This window comes from Stegostoma tigrinum, chromosome 3, assembly GCF_030684315.1.
Source record: "Stegostoma tigrinum isolate sSteTig4 chromosome 3, sSteTig4.hap1, whole genome shotgun sequence".
NCBI lineage: Eukaryota > Metazoa > Chordata > Chondrichthyes > Orectolobiformes > Stegostomatidae > Stegostoma > Stegostoma tigrinum.
Window position 1 is genome coordinate 72,982,646 of NC_081356.1, and position 19,723 is coordinate 73,002,368.

At 43.0% G+C, this 19,723-nt stretch overlaps 1 long non-coding RNA gene across 1 annotated transcript in view; it reads right to left on the bottom strand.

Annotated features, from left to right (window-relative positions):
* Nucleotides 1-966: 966 nt before the first annotated feature.
* LOC125450126 (uncharacterized) overlaps nt 967-19,723 on the bottom strand; it is a 74,753-nt gene continuing 55,996 nt past the window's right edge. Inside the window, exon 3 of the long non-coding RNA XR_007247017.2 lies at nt 967-1,160. This is a non-coding gene — a long non-coding RNA (uncharacterized LOC125450126). The remainder of the gene's footprint in view (nt 1,161-19,723) is intronic.

Consider the following 19,723-nt stretch of genomic DNA (forward strand, 5'->3'; position numbering starts at 1 on the left):
GGGGAAACCTGTGATAAGACAGAAGATAAGAGGCATTAAATTACAAAGCAGTTGGTAGGACTAGCCGAAGGACATGTAATCTGGCAATAAGAAAGTAAAGAATGAGTGCATATAAAAGGTGAATGTAATTGAGGAGTCTTATGATGAAGTAAACTTGACAAGGCAGAATGAGGAGTTAGGCTGATGCACACAGCAGAGTGCACAGGAACGTGCCACTGTGCTCACTTATCTTTCTGCTTCCCTGCTTCAGTCTTTAAAGCACCTCCTGCACTGAATCCTGATGATTCTAACTTGTGAGACTGCCACTGTTGGTCTATGCTTGTTGCTGTAGATGGATTGGCTTAAATCTGCAGTAAACAGCAATGGTTATGTCAAATTTTATGAGGCAACCTCCTTTTCCTTAATACATATTTGCTTCCTGCACACTGTGCAAATTGGTTTCCTGCCCTGAATAAGTGTTAGGGTGCCCACTTGTTTTGTCACTGTTGCTGTGAGATGACTTTGATACAAAATCTGCAAAAAGAGTAACAGAGAAACTTTTTCTATTGACTTAATGCAGGAGAAGTAGAAAAAGGAAGGCTCTTTAGAACAGAAAATTATCTGTTGAGTTTCTTATGACATAGAAAGTAAGGTACAAGTGACTTTAAATAAAAATGGGAGCAAACACAAAAAGTTGTTCAATGGTTTTAGGCTAAAACCAAACTAACTAGATCATTTCTCCATATTCACTGGTGAAACATAAGGTGGCATGACAAGCTGGCAATCAAAATGGTAAGCTGTTCATTGCATCTTGATGTCTAAATTAGATTGCTTATACAGAGCCAATTGTGGGCAATTTTATGCAGTAAATCTAGACCCATTAAGAGGTAGTCTGACACTTGCTTTATACTAGGCTATTTTACCTTTTTATTGATTATCATCATTCAGGGCTGCACAATCCAAACAACGAGGGTACAGAGTGAACACATGAATGAAATCCATTAAAAATAAGTTAAAACCATTAGCTAATAATCCAGGTCTCATTTAAGAGTGACATGTAATACAAACTGCAGCCAACATATGGCAGTACAGAAAGATAAACAAGTGCAGCATAAAATTGCATCCCACGCCGTTGATGTTGATTGAAACTGAAATTCATCCTCCTGCAGTTTTTGTCTGACCTGTAATTACAGCAAAGTTCTGCTTTTAATGAAGCGACAAATTTAACACTACAGCACTTTTAAATTGAACACCCTATTAAAACTAACTGTGTCACGTCTCTTCTGGAAACACAGCTGTAATTTTCCTATTACATGAACAAGGCATAATCACTCAAGTCCATTCCATTATATTTCATGGGGAACATTTTCCACATTATTCTGGATATGGATGCTAGTAAAAGTACAGGTGCAAAACAACAGCCCTGGATAAATCATTATGCTTTAAAATTAGAACCTGCATAGCCCCTTTGTAAGGGTGAAATTAACGCATCATTTTGCCTGTTCTTGTCAGAGAAGGTGATGTTGGAGCATCTAAATATCACTTTCTATGTTGGTATCACATCTAAACATGTCACACATCATGTTTTTGATAGTATTAAATATTGATACACTAACATATTCAGATATCTTTTAATCATATTGCACTCATTTTCTTTTAGAGAACAGAGAACTGGTGACAAATAATAGACGAAGGAGCTTTGTAGTGTTTGGTTAAAAAGGTGACAAGTTCTATCATGTCAAATAAGGAACTTGTAATTTATCTTTACATAATGATTCAAGATGTGCATACTCATTATTAACTCTTATGTTTATGACAAGTTCCTGTAAATTCAGAAGCCAATGAAAAGATTACATTCAAAACATTTAGATGTTTACAAAATACGTTCTGTAAATATGTCCACTGACATAAGTTGCCACAGTTTTCAGTCAATTATTTTTTCAGTGGGACTTTCTTATTCAGTAAACATTAAGCTTTTGCACACAAATATGTTGAAAGTTATTTCCTGTTACTGGCATGGTCTAAATTGTTTGGAATTTTTGAATATTTATTCAGATATGAGGGGTGAATTTGAGTTAGTATCATACCTCCAGAGTCAACAAACGTTTGTAGGCTTTAAAGGCTGGTAAAATAGTTTGATGTACTTTAGCATTTGAATAAAATCTATCTATTAAGCAGAAATGAAAACTTCCAGAGTTGATGAGGGGGAAAAGGAGAAGTGGTTATAACTTGGGAACGGTGTTCATGTCATTTTCTTAATTACATTTTTTATAGACATTAAAAGCTGCATAGAACACAGGACCAAACACAAATATTTGTCTGTGGTAGAAAGCCCAGTGCTGTAACAATATTTCTGTATAAATCATAATCACCAATCAGAGACATTTAAGGAACATCTTTATGGTGTGTTGTTTTATTAGTACTGTGTCTGTACACTGTATCAGTTGCTATTTTCTGAAGTTTAACAGCATTAATATACCAAATTTCAATTGCTGGTTAAAATATACAAATTTTAGAGGGAACACAGAATGTTCACCTATTATATGTTGCTTTCATGTGCAAACATGCATTGTTTGTGACCTACCCATTTCTACTAGGCAAGTAAGTGGACTAACGAAAAGATTTTTAAAGGAATTTGGAGGTCACTGCTCCACAAAGGACTCTAAACTTTAGTTTCTTGTATTTTTATCGGAGGGAACGGCGAGTAGCTGTTTACAAATCTGGGAAATCCTTGTATTCAGAAAATGTAACAAAAAGACTAGAAACTAGGGATGTTCATGTTGATGCCAGGTTTGGAAGTCTGGAAGACGCACTTGAAGGGGGGGAAGTGAAGGGTCAGAACAGCATTGTCTCCTATCTCCTTCCAATTAAGTTCACATTGGGAAGGCTTGTGGACAGCTTTCCTGACTGAATGCCAGCTGACAGCGATTGGCATTCAGCCAAAGGTGGGCAGCAGATTTGCCACGCAGGAGGCCACCCAGCTAATTATGGGGTAGAGTACTCTTTCAGTTTGACTTAATTGATTCTTCCAAGTCCTTTTCTGTGAATACTGAAGTCTACTTATGTGAATACTCAGAAAACTGAAAGCTTTGACTTTCTCAGCTTTCAATATCTAGCAGATTCCTAACCAAACCCTCGTTGCCTGGAAGTTGAAATGAAGTGAACTGACCTGTATTTTGTTTTATGAGAACAACTATATTTGCTGTTAACCCTAGCCAGGCTTCCTCCAAAACTGCCTAAAAGCTTTCAGTCCCTAGTTTTTCTGAACTAAAATCAATCCTTGATTATCCTAATGCAAAACAAACTAATGGCTTTCAATCTTTACTGCATCTGTCATAAACTGCCACAGTAAAAGCGATATTATTTTAAATAATCCTGGGGCTGTTTTCTGCCTGACATACTCAGTTAAGTCACCATTCTGTGAGGGCTGTTTGACCCAGTTATTATGACTTTTTATGCAGTTTGCAACTGTAAGCCATCCATATGCCACTATTTTAAAATCCAAACTCTAAAAATGATACTTTTATACATAAATCACACATCACTCATCACGAGTGTCTTTCATGAGTACTGGGCATCTCAAAGCACTTTCCAGCTAGTGATGCACTTTTAAAGCACAAGAGCAAATGTGAAGCAACTTTAACAATGTAGGAAAGGCACCAATCAATAGGCACACAGTAAAGTTGCAAAAAGAGCACTATGGTAAAACCTAGATTATCTGTTTTTATAATAATTGAGGGATAAATATTGACCACCATGCCAGAGGTAATGGTCCTGAGCTTGTAAACCATCTTTCAAACCCACCTGAAAGGGCAGGCCAGGCATTGGTTTAATGTCACATCAGAAAGATAACATAACCAACAGGGCAACGCTCCTTCAGTACTGTACTGGAGGGTTAGTCTGGATTTATCACTCAGGAGCTAAAGTTGGACTTTGGTCTTCTGACTCAGAGATGACAGCACAATCAATTGAGCCAGGAGTGACATATTAACATCTCCCTTCTGACTTAGTTTATTTTGCTTAAGGTAGTCTGAGTTTCACATACAAATTGTGTGGTGTATAATCCATTGATATTCATTTGATGAGATTTCCATTGTACGAGCAAGAAATAATATGAAAAGATCATAGTCCTTCCTGCCGTACACAATTTTCATTGAATTAAGAATGTATTCATGTGAGACAAGGATGAGAAGGAATGAATTTCCCAGAGTACATGTCAAAAGACATGGACTGTGAAATTGTAGACCTGACATTAATGATAAAAGTCCTGTGGAATCCCCAAAAGGTAGGTGTATCACCTCAAAGCAGGGGAAATATCCTAGCAAAGGTAAGATATGCACACATATTTCTAAGCAAGATGCTCCATTGAAAAAAAAATTTCCAATTTGGGCAATCTTTAAAAAGAAACACTAATCTGTACATTGACATGACTCACCATGTATGACATCGTAACTTCTTCCAAGAATGCAAACATCTCTGACTCAAATTTGTTTTTTGGTCTCTATGGAACCTTTTACAAACAATGCTAAGGGTACTTATTTTAAGTGGAACTTCAAGTTTCCCATGTTTCAACATGAACACACTTCTCTTTCCATTTCAACACGTTGATTGTAAAGTTTCATAGAAAGAAAAAGACAAAATACTACAGAGAAAACAGGACTATGCTGCTGCCTTAATTTGGCTTTCAATTTGAGTGGAGTTAGCGTGGAAATGACGTCTGATGTTGAATTCCTTAAGCATTTTATGAAGTAGCTGAATTTTTCACACCTAAATTGAGAACCATTGTTACTCATCACAATGTTTAGAATGCAGTCATGAATGAGTGTGCTTACAGGCTTTCTACAGCATCACTGGTATTAGTTGTCATCAGCTTGTCTAATTTCCAGTATTCACAATAGTAATTAAAGATGAGAATGAATAAGTCTACGCCCTGCCTCATCCATAGTTTGTTGAGAATGTCATGTGTCAAATATGGCTCTTTAGTTTGCTGAACTTGCTATTTGTTACAAGTACTGCACTGGCTGCTTTTGTCATTAATCTCATTTCTCATGTTTGACCAGTAGAACAGTTCCTTGCTACGTCAGACTAAAATTCAATTCCTTGATGGTTTTTTGGATACACTTCAGCATCTCTTTTCTCATCTCCTTTTGCATAATGACACTATTTGCTTTGAACTACTTTGAGCTATCACTTCATGCCCTATGAAGCCCCGTAAATCTCTCCTGCATGTTTTGGGTTATGAGTTCAAGCTATAAGTTTCGTTCAGCTGAAATCAGTGGATAATGCCTAACATCTACAATCTGGAATCCCAGAACATGGTTCTTCCAATTGCATTGGATGCTCAACTTGGTTGTTGGTCCTTTGGAGACCCAGATAATGTTCTGAGGACTCAGGTTCAAATCCCGGCATGGCAGATGGTGAAATTTCAATTTAATAAAATATCTGGAATTAAGAATCTAATAATGACCATGGATCCATTGGCAATTGTTGGAAAAAAACCCATCTGGTTCACTAATGTCCCTTATGGAAGGAAACTGCCATCCTTACCTGGTCTGGACTATATGTAATTCCAGACCACAGTAATGTGGTTGACTCTGAACTGTCCTCTGGGCAATTAGGGATGGGCAATAAATGCTGGCTAGCCAGCAATGCCCTCATCCCGTTAATGAATAAAGAAACAAGAAATCTTCTCTCCCATTAATGTGCTGTAGCTGATGATGGACAACCTTAGAGCTTCGCACATGTAGATAGTAAGCCATTTTTCTGTTCTCTCAGGAGATGTCCTCTCATCACAGAATCTCTCATGCCTTGGACAACCTTTTCTCTGATGAGATCATCATTCAGTTATTTAAATTTGTAAGATTCAGCAAGACGCATAAGTGTGGCCACATACTGATCAATAGTCCTTCCCTCCTGAACTATAATTTTGAACACATAGTATTCATAAGCATTTCTCCAAGGCTTCAAAATCTTCGCAGTCTGGATTTTCTGCTTCTCAGTGAGATGTAGGCAGGAAAATGGCTTGTGGTGCTCTTTCACCAACACTGATACCAGGGGTACAACTCCTGTTTGCTCAGTTTAAAAACGTGCAGCTATTTTATAACTTTGCCATTGAGAAGTGGGGGGAAAGAGTTCAATTCTGTCTCATACTTCTTAGTTCATGTCCATAGTGGCAGAGTAGAAAATGTGCAGCTGTATTTACTAACCCAGCAGTTAAAATTGCAGAATGCCTTTACTTCTTCCTGCTGTTTCTTTCAGTAGTTGACCTTGTCACAGCTCAGAAAAGCTGCATATTTTCAGCTCCATCATTCTTGGCATCATGTACTTAGTGATGTATATTAAAGGCTACCATAAACTGAACAAATAGGTACTTACAGCAGAGGCAAAGATAAGATGACAACAGCAAGTACAATTGCATTTCTCCAAGCAGCTGGGAGGGAGAATTTGAGCAGCAGAAGGATCCCAAAAGTAGGATCAGTTCCAACTGCAGATAGGTAAGTGCAAGTCAGGCATGCAGGTAGCGGTAGGTTAGAGTTGGTATCTAAAGGAGATATTAGGGAGGAAACACAGGGCAATGAGGCCTAAAGATTCTTTATGGGATTCAGAGGAGGACCTTGTTATTTGTTACATTTGAAAAAAATGCAGGGAATGAGAAACTCCTCATTGGCAATGCAAATTCTCAACAAATCAGTTTTGTCAATTTCCACATCAGGGCAGCACGGCAGCTCAGTGGTTAGCGCTGCTGCCTCACAGCGCCAGGAACCTGGGTTCGATTTGGCCTCAGGCGACTGTCTGTGTGGAGTTTGCACATTCTCCCCATGTCTGCGTGGGTTTCCTCCGGATGCTTTGGTTTCCTACCAAAGTCCAAAGATGTGAACCTACAGATTAGGTGGGTTAGCCATGGAAAATTGTCTATAGTGCCCTGGAATGTGCAGGCCAGGGTCAGCCAAGGGAAATGCAGGGTTATGCAGAAAGGTTAGGAAGATGGGTCTGGGTGAGATGGCCTTTGGACAGTCTGTGTGGACTCGATGGGCCAAATGGCCTGCTTCCAGACTGTATGGATTCTATGACTGTAATGGACATGAATTTTTAACACTGATGCACCACTAATTTGATGTGTATGCAATAAAATAATGGAGTTAATCAGAAAATCTGTAAAGATGACTGGCATGGTAAATGACCACATTTGGTAGGAATGGTCTTCTGAGTGTAGTTAGCAAACATTCAGACATCGGAAAGAGAAACAGTAATGCACTGTCTAATGTTTCTATTTCCTCTGCTGAGCAAACCAAAGCCATCCAACATCTTGTTGCTGTGGTGGATAGCAGCCAGAGGTCACACAAGTTCAACTGTGGCCCTCCTCACAGTTGTTGATCAGTCAGTCAGTTCATAAAGCTACCAGCCCTGCTGAGGTAGCATACTCTAAAGCCAGGTCTGCTGGGTCAGATCTGCTGTAAACCATGCAAGGCACAAAGAAGATAAACACGAAGGAAATGTACAAGGATGGCTAATTGACATTCGTATGTAGTTTGGCTTTGGTTTAACCTGATGGTTTTGAATGCTTATTTTGTGTTAGCTTTCAGTTTTGTATGCTGGCTGCTACGGAGATCAGTAATAGAAGGAATGTAAAGGTGTCGTTAAGGGAGGAGTTAGAGTTGCATTCAAGGATACCATGAATTTTGACACCTGCTCTGCTGAGTCTATAGATGTCTTCTAGAGTGATCCAGGCAGTGGAAGCTTTATTTGGGCATCCAAGTCATTGGCTTGATTACAATTCATGTGGCAGTGTTGTTTTTACTGTATTCTTGCTTCCTTAGCATATCACATTAATGATGCATGACATCAAAGACTGTTCCAGCTGGCTGGCCAGCACTTCACGCCCATCCTTCTGAGAAAATTGTGGTAAACTGCAGCCCACATGCTGTAGATTGACTCAAAATACCCTTAAGGAAGGAATTCCAGGGTTTTGACCCAGCAATAATGAATGAATGGCAAAGCGTTTGCAAGCCAGGATGGTGAATGGCTTGGAGAGGAAAGTGAAAGTGGTGGTGCTTTTTTCTTCTCTTCATTTGTGGGATGTGGGCATTGCTGGTTGGCCAGCATTTCTTGTCAATCCCTAATGATCCCATGAAGGAAATCTACTACCCTCACCTGGTCAGGCCTACATGCGACTCCACACCCCAGCAATATGGTTGACTCTCAACTGCCCTCAAATGGCCTAGCAAGCCACTCAATTGTATCAATTGCAATGAAGCCTCAACAAAGAAATAAAACCAGATAAACTACCTGGCATCAACACAACCACTGGAAAAGACCATGGCAGAAATGGCCCTGACAATCGTGCAAAATCCTCTGTACTAATATCTGGGGGCTAGTGTCAAAAGTGGGAGAGCTGTCTCACAGATTAGTCAAGCAACAGTTATACTCACAGAATCATACGTTACAGACAATGCCCCAGACACCACCATCACTATCCCCGGATATGTCCTGTCCCACCGGCAGGACAGGCCTAGCAGAGGTGGCGGCACAGTGGTATACAGTTAGGAGAGAGTTGTCTTGGGAGCCCTCAGCATTGACTTTGGACCCCATGAGTTCTCATGGCTTCAAGTGCCTCCTGGTTACCACATGCCATCCTCGCTTGGATGAACCAGTATTAGTCTATTTTGAGTAACAGCAGGCGGGTACACTGAGTGGGGGGTTTTAATGTCCACTACCAAGAATAGTTTGGCAGCAGCATTACTGATCCAGCTGGTTCGGTGCTAAAGGATGTAGCGGCCGGACTGGGTCTGCAGCACGTGGTGAGTGAACCAACAGGAGGGAAAAACATATTTGATTGCATCCTTACCAATTTGCTGACTGCAGATGCATCTATCCATGACAGTATCAATAAAGGTGGCCACCACAGAGTCCTTATGGAGCCTAAGTCCCAACTTCATTTTGACATACAATAGTGTGGCACCATCATAGTTTCATCTCTAAACTAATGGAAGATGTCATCAACAGTGCTAGCAAACAGCACCTGGTCAGCAATGACCTGCTCAGTGATGCCCAGTTTGGGTGCCGCCAGGGCCACTCAGTTCCTGACCTCATTACAGCCTTGGTTCCAACATGAATGACAGAACTGAATTCTAGAGATAAGGTGAGAGTGATAGCCCTTGAAATCAAGGCTGCATTTGACCAAGTGTGGCATCAGCAGTCCTGGCAAAGCTGGAACCAGTGGGTATCAGGGTGCAAGCTATTTGCTGGTTCGAGTCAGATTTGGCAAGTTAGAAGATGACTGTTGTTTTTGGAGGTCAGTCTTCTCAGTTCCAGGACGTCTCTGCAGGAGTTATTCAGGGTTGTGTCCCAGGCCCAAACATCTTCAGCTGCTTCATCAATGACTTTCCCTCCACCATAAGGTCAGAAGTGGGGAAGTTCACTGATGATTACACAATGTTCAGCTCTCTTTGTGATTCCTCAGATATTGAAGCAGCCCATATTCAAATGCAACAAGAATTATACAATTTCCAGGCTTGGGTTGATAAGTGGCAAGTAACATTTGCGTCACACAAATTTTAGGCTCTGGCTATTGCCAATAAAAGACCATATAACCACCATACCTTGACTTACAATGGTGTTACCTTCACTGAATGCCTACTATCAACATCTTAGGGGTTACCTTTGATCAGAAATACTCACTACATTACCACAATGCCTACAAGAGTATGTCAGAAGCTAAGAATTAGTAACTCTTCTCCTTACTCCCCAAAGCCTATCCATCACCTATAAGCCTCAAGTCAGGAGTATGATGGAATACCCCTCACTTACCTAGATAGTGCAGCTCCAACAAAACTCAAGAAGCTTGATCCCTTCCTGAATAAAGCAGCCCACTTGATTGACATTACATCCACAAGCATTCACTCACTCCACCACTGACACTCGTAGCAGCAGTGTGTACCATGTACAAGATACACTGCAGAAATTTTACCAACCATCCTTATACAACACCTTCCAAACCCCTGACATTTCTAGCTAGAAGGGCAAGTGTAGCAGGCACAGTGGAGCACCATCTCCTTCAAGTTCCCCTCCAAGGCACTCTGCATATTGTTATTCCTTCACTATTGATGGGTCAAAATCCTGGAATTCCCTCTGTAAGGGCATTGTCGGTCAACCCACAGAATTGAAAACAAGATGGCATAGGTTTAAGGTGAGAGAGGAAAGATTTAAGAAGAACTTGAGGGGCAACTTCTCCAGGCAGAGAGTGGTGCACGTATGGAAGGGGCTGCCAGAGAAAGTGGTAGAGGCAGGTTAATAGGAACATTTAAAAACCATTTGGATAGGCCATAAGACCATAAGGCAATAAGACATAGGAGCAGAAATTAGGCCATTCGGCCCATTGAATCTGCTCTGCCATTCAATCATGGCTGATAAGATCCTCAACCCCATTCTCCATTTCTCCCTATAAATAAGATAGGTACATGGATGAGAAAGATTTAGAGGGATATGGACCAAATGCAGGCAATTGGAGCTGGCTGAGTGGGCACAGTGGCCAGCATGGACCAGTTTGGGCTGAAGGGCCTGTTTCCATGCTGTGTTACTCTATGACTCTATAGGTGAAGTACTCTGTATGCCACTGCAGAGTTCTTAAGTGTTTTGCAGAAACAAAGCTAAAAATATTTCTACCGTGACCCTGCCCATTTATTTGGTATTCTGTTCAAATACTGCCAGAGCAAAACTGGTGTATGTGATCTATAAGAAATTGTAATATGGAACATGAATTGACTGAAATGCCTGACTAGTCGCTGAGCTGGAAATGAGCTTAGATATTACCTTAATTGTGTGATCATGTGTTTTTATCAAATGAAAACACAAGCGTTGCATGAAAAACAGCCTGTATTTTCTCTCCTTTCAGCATTCTAAAGAAATTATTCGTTCTATGATATAATAATAATAATAAAAACTGCAGATGCTGGAAATCTGAAACAAACATAGAGAATGCTGTGGAAATTCGACTGGTCTGAAGCAAATGAGGAGAGAGAAACAGTTAGCATTTTGAGTTTGATATGATTCCTTTTCAGAACTGAAATGAGTTGGCAAATTATGGTTTTTACACTTTTGACAGTGGCAGAGAAGGGGAAAGGGGAACAGATGATGTGGGGGCCAGGGTAAAAGGCAAAGGGGTCAGTCATTAAATGGAGTGAAAAAGAATGAGTTGTAAAATAGATTTAAGTTGTAAAAAGTATGAAAAATTGATATCCAAACACTTTGAGTCCTGAAAATGTCACATCAAACTTGAAAACATTACTCTGTATCTCTCTCCACAGATCTAAGATTTTCTAGCATTTTCTGAGTTCAGTCCTGCTGTGGCAGCTTAATGACAGCCCTCACTACAACCGTGCCTTCAACACTCCCACCTGCTCTCATTCTGAAGTTCACATTCTGAAATATCTCCTCAAATGTCTGCCATTGCATCTCTTTTAACCTATCCCCAACCTTGACATGTAAGTCAAGGTTGTAAACATGGTAAAAAGTCCTACGTGAAGGTGTAAAGGGTTTTATGATCTATTAAACGTATGTCTGAGGAACTTGGTAGGGATTAAAGAAGCAGTAAATTCATCAAAGGATTCAGGTATATGCCACACGTGCGTAGAAATGAGTTGTTTATGTGTCGTCCAAATCTATAATTAGATTATTGCTTTGAAATCAATCCAGGGTATGAACCAATTAAAGAAAATGTAGGGATTGCTTTCATTTACTTTTGAGACAATGGGCTGAATTTTACCAATAATTGGCCAAATGTCAATTTGTGGAGTTTCATGGAGGGTTTCTCTCTGCGAGCTCTAATGAGTTTTCTCATGTTATTTTCTGAAACTCGCCTTATTAACTATGCACCGTGCCTCTTTGATACCCCACTCATGCTATTTTACGCTCACCAGCAGTGGAAGTGCTTGCTATTGTTAGGATGTCTGCCGCTGGTGCCATAATTAAATCAGAACTATGCACCGGATCAATCAGTGCTAACCAGGACTACTCTTTCCAGTTTCAGTGTCAGAGGATGTGCCGTGGAGATGGGTGACACAGGCAAGTTGGCAACTTGATTTGCAGACAGGGATTTGGTCTTCCTGGTGGGCAGGTTGATGAAGATGAGGGCAATTCTAGCACCAGACCCTGCCAGCTTACTCTGAAGTTGCCATCTAGGTCGGTGCATTATTCATTGAGGGAACATCCAGCATTGCTGGAAGACAGTTAATTACAGTCTGCATTCTGTGAGGTTAACTCTTCTCTCTGCTACCTCATAAGTATATAGGAACATGAGAAATAGGAGCAGGAGTAGGCCACTTTCCCTCTCAAGCCTGCTCTGCCAGGATTCAGTTCCACTTACCCACCCACTCACCACAACCATCAATTCCTTTACTGTTCAAAAACTTACCTCTCTTTACCTTAAAACATTCAGTGAGGTAGCCTCAACTATGTCACTGGGCAGGGAATTCCACAGGTTCATAACACTTTGGGAGAAGATGTTCCTCCTCAACTCAGTCCTAAATCTGCTCTCTCTTATTCTGAGACTCTGCCCCTAATTTGTTGGCATATTTCTGTTATACCTGTTTTGTTAATTCTTTTTATTGTATTTAATAGAGCATGATAGAGCAATAGGCTCACCAATAACTAAAATCAGTGTGAGGTGTAGAATGAAGTATAAAACTCAAATTTACCCATACATAAAAAAGATGGTAAATCGTAGCAGTTGGTCAGGTGAAGGTGAAATGGTACATGAGAAAGTTGATGAGGCAGAAAAATGGCTTCAATGCCATCAATGCCCACTGCTCCTGTAATGACTGCTCCAATAATTTCATGCACCATTTCCTTGCTGGAGACATAACATTAACCTACCATCCATCACACTGGAAAGAGGGAAGCTTGTCAGTGAGTAGGATGTGACACGTTTGAGTGATGTGCCTAACAGAGGTGAATAACGACTGGTTCAGAAAGCTGTGAGATGTGTGTGAGAAGTTTGAGGCAGTGCTGTGTTTGTGAGGATGAGGAAAGACACCAAATGTGTGATGATTTATGGCAATAGAGATAGTTGGTAGGCGAGTGGTGAATGGGGCAAACTGTGGACAGCAGAGTAGTTTTCAAAAGACAACATTTGAAGACATATTCACTTACTTTACTTCACTCACTTCTTGTGGCATTACAATCAGATCATCAGGGCTGGGCTGTTGGCATTTACTGTTATAGCCACCTGTTCCTTTGTCCTTGTCTTCTCTATATTTGTCTAGAAGATCTCCTGACAACTGAATTGAGAGGCCCTTTCACCTCCTGTCAACTACCAAGGCAACCAATGTGAGCATAAAGCATAATAAAATGAGAGGCTGGATGGACACAACAGGGTCTAGGCCCGAAACGTCAGCTTTTGTGCTCCTGAGATGCTGCTGGGCCTGCTGTGTTCATCCAGCCTCACATTTTATTATCTTGGATTCTCCAGCATCTGCAGTTCCCATTATCACTGAGCATAAAGCATACTTTGCATCCAAAAATGCTGGGCAGGCTCTCTGCCATGTTATGCCATTTTTGTAGGCTCTTTCTGGTCTTCAACTCTTCTGTCAGAAGTTGTAAACCTTACAAAAATCAGTATGCTGCTTACATGATAGAAGTGAACTCTCATTTTAAGGAACACAGGCTGCCTTTGAGTGATACCAGCCTTACACAAACATATTCTATTGCTGAGATATCAAGCTAATCCAACAGCACATTTCATCAGAGATAATGGGAACTGCAGATGCTGGAGATTCCAAGATAATAAAATGTGAGGCTGGATGAACACAGCAGGCCAAGCAGCATCTCAGGAGCACAAAAGCTGACGTTTCGGGCCTAGACCCTTCATCAGAGAGGGGGATGGGGGGAGGGAACTGGAATAAATAGGGAGAGAGGGGGAGGCGGACCGAAGATGGAGAGTAAAGAAGATAGGTGGAGAGGGTGTAGGTGGGGAGGTAGGGAGGGGATAGGTCAGTCCAGGGAAGACGGACAGGTCAAGGAGGTGGGATGAGGTTAGTAGGTAGCTGGGGGTGCGGCTTGGGGTGGGAGGAAGGGATGGGTGAGAGGAAGAACCGGTTAGGGAGGCAGAGACAGGTTGGACTGGTTTTGGGATGCAGTGGGTGGGGGGGAAGAGCTGGGCTGGTTGTGTGGTGCAGTGGGGGGAGGGGATGAACTGGGCTGGTTGAGGGATGCAGTGGGGGAAGGGGAGATTTTGAAACTGGTGAAGTCCACATTGATACCATATGGCTGCAGGGTTCCCAGGCGGAATATGAGTTGCTGTTCCTGCAACCTTCGGGTGGCATCATTGTGGCAGTGCAGGAGGCCCATGATGGACATGTCATCAAGAGAATGGGAGGGGGAGTGGAAATGGTTTGCGACTGGGAGGTGCAGTTGTTTGTTGCGAACTGAGCGGAGGTGTTCTGCAAAGCGGTCCCCAAGCCTCCGCTTGGTTTCCCCAATGTAGAGAAAGCCGCACCGGGTACAGTGGATGCAGTATACCACATTGGCAGATGTGCAGGTGAACCTCTGCTTAATGTGGAATGTCATCTTGGGGCCTGGGATGGGGGTGAGGGAGGAGGTGTGGGGACAAGTGTAGCATTTCCTGCGGTTGCAGGGGAAGGTGCCGGGTGTGGTGGGGTTGGAGGGCAGTGTGGAGCGAACAAGGGAGTCACGGAGAGAGTGGTCTCTCCGGAAAGCAGACAGGGGTGGGGATGGAAAAATGTCTTGGGTGGTGGGGTCGGATTGTAAATGGCGGAAGTGTCGGAGGATAATGCGTTGTATCCGGAGGTTGGTAGGGTGGTGTGTGAGAACGAGGGGGATCCTCTTGGGGCGGTTGTGGCGGGGGCGGGGTGTGAGGGATGTGTCGCGGGAAATGCGGGAGACGCGGTCAAGGGCGTTCTCAATCACCGTGGGGGGGAAGTTGCGGTCCTTAAAGAACTTGGACATCTGGGATGTGCGGGAGTGGAATGTCTTATCGTGGGAGCAGATGCGGCGGAGGCGGAGGAATTGGGAATAGGGGATGGAATTTTTGCAGGAGGGTGGGTGGGAGGAGGTGTATTCTAGGTAGCTGTGGGAGTCGGTGGGCTTGTAATGGACATCAGTTACAAGCTGATTGCCTGAGATGGAGACTGAGAGGTCCAGGAAGGTGAGGGATGTGCTGGAGATGGCCCAGGTGAACTGAAGGTTGGGGTGGAAGGTGTTGGTGAAGTGGATGAACTGTTCGAGCTCCTCTGGGGAGCAAGAGGCGGCGCCGATACAGTCATCAATGTACCGGAGGAAGAGGTGGGGTTTGGGGCCTGTGTAGGTGCGGAAGATGGACTGTTCCACGTAACCTACAAAGAGGCAGGCATAGCTGGGGCCCATGCGGGTGCCCATGGCCACCCCCTTAGTCTGTAGGAAGTGGGAGGAGTCAAAAGAGAAGTTGTTGAGTGTGAGGACGAGTTCCGCTAGGCGGATGAGAGTGTCGGTGGAGGGGGCCTGGTCGGGCCTGCGGGACAGGAAGAAGCGGAGGGCCTTGAGGCCATCTCCATGCGGAATGCAGGTGTACAGGGACTGGACGTCCATGGTGAATATGAGGTGTTGGGGGCCAGGGAATTGGAAGTCCTGGAGGAGGTGGAGGGCGTGGGTGGTGTCACGGACATAGGTGGGGAGTTCCTGGACCAAAGGGGAGAAAATGGAGTCCAGATAGGTGGAGATGAGTTCGGTGGGGCAGGAGCAGGCTGAGACGATGGGTCGACCAGGGCAGGCAGGTTTGTGGATTTTGGGAAGGAGATAGAAACGGGCCGTGCGGGGTTGGGGAACAATGAGGTTGGAGGCTGTGGGTGGGAGGTCCCCTGAGGTGATGAGGTCATGAATGGTGTTGGAGATGATGGTTTGGTGCTCGGGTGTGGGGTCATGATCGAGGAGGCGGTAGGAGGTGGTGTCGGAGAGTTGGCGTCTGGCCTCGGCGATGTAGAGGTCAGTACGCCATACTACCACTGCGCCACCCTTGTCTGCGGGTTTGATGGTGAGGTTGGGGTTGGAGCGGAGGGAGCGGAGGGCTGCCCGTTCTGCGGGGGAGAGGTTGGAGTGGGTGAGAGGGGTGGAGAGGTTGAGGCGGTTAATGTCTCGACGGCAGTTGGAGATGAAGAGGTCGAGGGAGGGTAGGAGGCCTGGGGGTGGTGTCCAGGAGGAGGACTTGTGTTCCCTCACCCCATCCCAGGCCCCAAGATGACATTCCACATTAAGCAGAGGTTCACCTGCACATCTGCCAATGTGGTATACTGCATCCACTGTACCCGGTGCGGCTTTCTCTACATTGGGGAAACCAAGCGGAGGCTTGGGGACCGCTTTGCAGAACACCTCCGCTCAGTTCGCAACAAACAACTGCACCTCCCAGTCGCAAACCATTTCCACTCCCCCTCCCATTCTCTTGATGACATGTCCATCATGGGCCTCCTGCACTGCCACAATGATGCCACCCGAAGGTTGCAGGAACAGCAACTCATATTCCGCCTGGGAACCCTGCAGCCATATGGTATCAATGTGGACTTCACCAGTTTCAAAATCTCCCCTTCCCCCACTGCATCCCTCAACCAGCCCAGTTCATCCCCTCCCCCCACTGCACCACACAACCAGCCCAGCTCTTCCCCCCCACCCACTGCATCCCAAAACCAGTCCAACCTGTCTCTGCCTCCCTAACCGGTTCTTCCTCTCACCCATCCCTTCCTCCCACCCCAAGCCGCACCCCCAGCTACCTACTAACCTCATCCCACCTCCTTGACCTGTCCGTCTTCCCTGGACTGACCTATCCCCTCCCTACCTCCCCACCTACACCCTCTCCACCTATCTTCTTTACTCTCCATCTTCGGTCCGCCTCCCCCTCTCTCCCTATTTATTCCAGTTCCCTCCCCCCATCCCCCTCTCTGATGAAGGGTCTAGGCCCGAAACGTCAGCTTTTGTGCTCCTGAGATGCTGCTTGGCCTGCTGTGTTCATCCAGCCTCACATTTTATTATCTTAGCACATTTCATCACTGAGTTTCAAGGTGGCACAACATCATGGGCCGAAGGACCTGTAAGTGCTGTACTGTTCTGTGTTCTATGTTCTATGTTCTAAGACAGAATTGTTAGATCTAGCAGGGGGAATGACGTTTGTTTGCTGTCCGTATCACTTTGCTCAGGCCAGGGGTAATTGTTTATTGTCATCCTCCATATTACCAACTGGAACAGGGTTGTTCATTTTTCTTTTTATTCTTCATTGTTGAGGAAAGATTTTCGTGAGTCTGAAATCAAGTGGGATTTGGCATAAATGCTACTCTGCATTCACTGACAGCAAATTAGAACAGAATAGCAAGCTAGTGTTGTCTCACTAACAAATTAAGCAGTTAGCCTTTTAAAAGACTGGGGAAATGTACATGAAAGTGTGTATCGTAATCATAATAATCAATCCATATAACAAGAGGGCATCATTGATTGATACCTGACACCTCACTCAACCTGTTACAGTTTTATAAATAATACCTAAAATGTAATTAATGTACCAAGTAAAATGAAAGGTTGGCTGAATATTAAAATTAAATTTTCAAATACTGTGACAATTTGATAAATACAGATGCTGATGGACTATTAGTAAATTTAACCATCTAACAAGACTTTCAAAATAGGATGTGTCATCTGGATTGCTAATAATTCAATGCACTCGTGTGATAATCAAATGCAGTTGATCACAAATGACAGCCCATTTTCTAATTTTCCTGAATTTTACGCCCATCAAAGTCAAATTGGGATTAAAAATTATGGGAAACATAATATCAACTTCAAATTTAGTAATATCCATTCTGAATAACTGCACAAAGCCAAAATCACCCTTTAACAATAAGTGGGCTTAGCATTTGCAATTACTGAGAAGAGTTGCCTTATTAGATTTCATGGGCATACATTGTTCTTTTAAGTTTATTTTTGGTTCTCCCAAAAAACAGTCCAAATGATACTTAGCTCCCTTGGGTTTACTTCTGCTCTTTTCACAATCTGAATTTTTCTTAACCCCTGAATTTCCTTTCACAGTATGAGTTTGCCGGAGAGTTTAAATTTAAGCTAGGCAAATCTAGATTTATTTCAACTTGACAAGAATTCGATCTATCCGGTATGAGCACAAGCTTCCAGCCACCAGATCCTGGCAAACTTACTGTGTCTGAGAGTTTTCGGGAATGCCTTGGAAATCTTTTTCATTTCAAAACCTATTTCTATGGCAAAGTAAACCAGATGAACTTTGTTACAAGTAGAAATGATGGTTAGCTATATTTGAGAGCCCAATTGTCTTTGAGTGCACAACACAGTATGTGTTCAATGCAAGGACTCAATTCAAGTAAACTCAAACTGTCTTCTAATAATGCATATACCTGTGGGCAACCTTTCAATTCAATCATCTCCCTTTTGACACAAAAGAAAAGAAAAATATTGGCACGCATTACAGCATATATTTTTAATTACCCAAGTTTACAACTATGTACAAGTACTATTCTCTAGTGTTAACTATTATTTGTGATTGCAACTAGTTCCATTTTTGCAGTCCCAGTTTAGTTGCACACATGATCTTTAAAATGTTGTATGTTGCAATGTTCATATGTGAGTTTTCAGCATTTCCTCCAATGTTTACTGGTTTGGAATGATGTACTGTTAGGTCTGGAAACTGTCTCATCTAATTCTGCTGATTTACACTGTTGCCTTCAACCTCTGTTTTTGTTTAGTTCCATTTGCTGTGTCTGACAAGACATTGATTTCAGCATCAAGGTTCTTTTGTATCCCTGCAGTCAAACTCTCACTGTCTTGCTCTTTGTTTGTGAGTCAGTCAATGTGGCCTGCGAAGCACTGTAAATCTCTTCTGGAGACTGAGGTTGAAAAGTCTGAGCTTTCAATTTGTAATATTCATCGACTGTAAATTTGTGGCTGCTCCACCGGAAAGCAGGTCCTGTTTTGTCCCAAAAGCTAATTTCAATTCGTCTTTTTCTTTGTTCACTCTCGCTTTTCTTGTTTAATAGAAGTTTTAATAATTGTTTTAAAGGCTTTACCACATCGGATACTCACATAATTAGGAATAACAATATGTTACATTCCGATGGGCATTAGAGAAAAAGTAAAACTCCTTCAGGCACAATTCATCATCATCTAGTGTGAGAAAAGACTAGCCTCTATCACTTGGTTCTTGATCTTATAGCTCAAATTACAGCCCATCTGTAATTGTCTATGTGGAGTTTGTACATTCTGCCCATGTCTTTGAGTTTTCCCCGGTTGCTCCAGTTTCCTCCCATAGTTCAAGCATGTGCAGGTTAGATCAATTGTCCCACAGTGCCCAGGGATGTGCAGGGTTATAGGGATAGGATAGGGCTGTGGTTCTGCGTGGGAAGGTCTTTGGGGGGGGGGTTGTGTGCGGACTTGATGGGCCTGATTGACCTGCTCCCACACTGTATGGATTCTATGATGATTCAGTCAGGTGATACTTTAAACTACAAATATGTTTATGTGTGTGATATTCTATCAACACTGAAGAGACAGCCATGTCACCCAATGAGATTCAGATGGTTGTCGTTTTCCTCGTCATCCTACTATGACTATGTGTTGTGAGTCTGTTGTTGATGTGGAGGAGGCCTGCCCTATATTGGAGCCTGCTATGTCTGAAGGTTCAGGAGAATGACCCAAGGATGTTTTTGGCTAGAGGCCCCTGATGTGCTGCGTGTGCAGACTCATCCTCCAC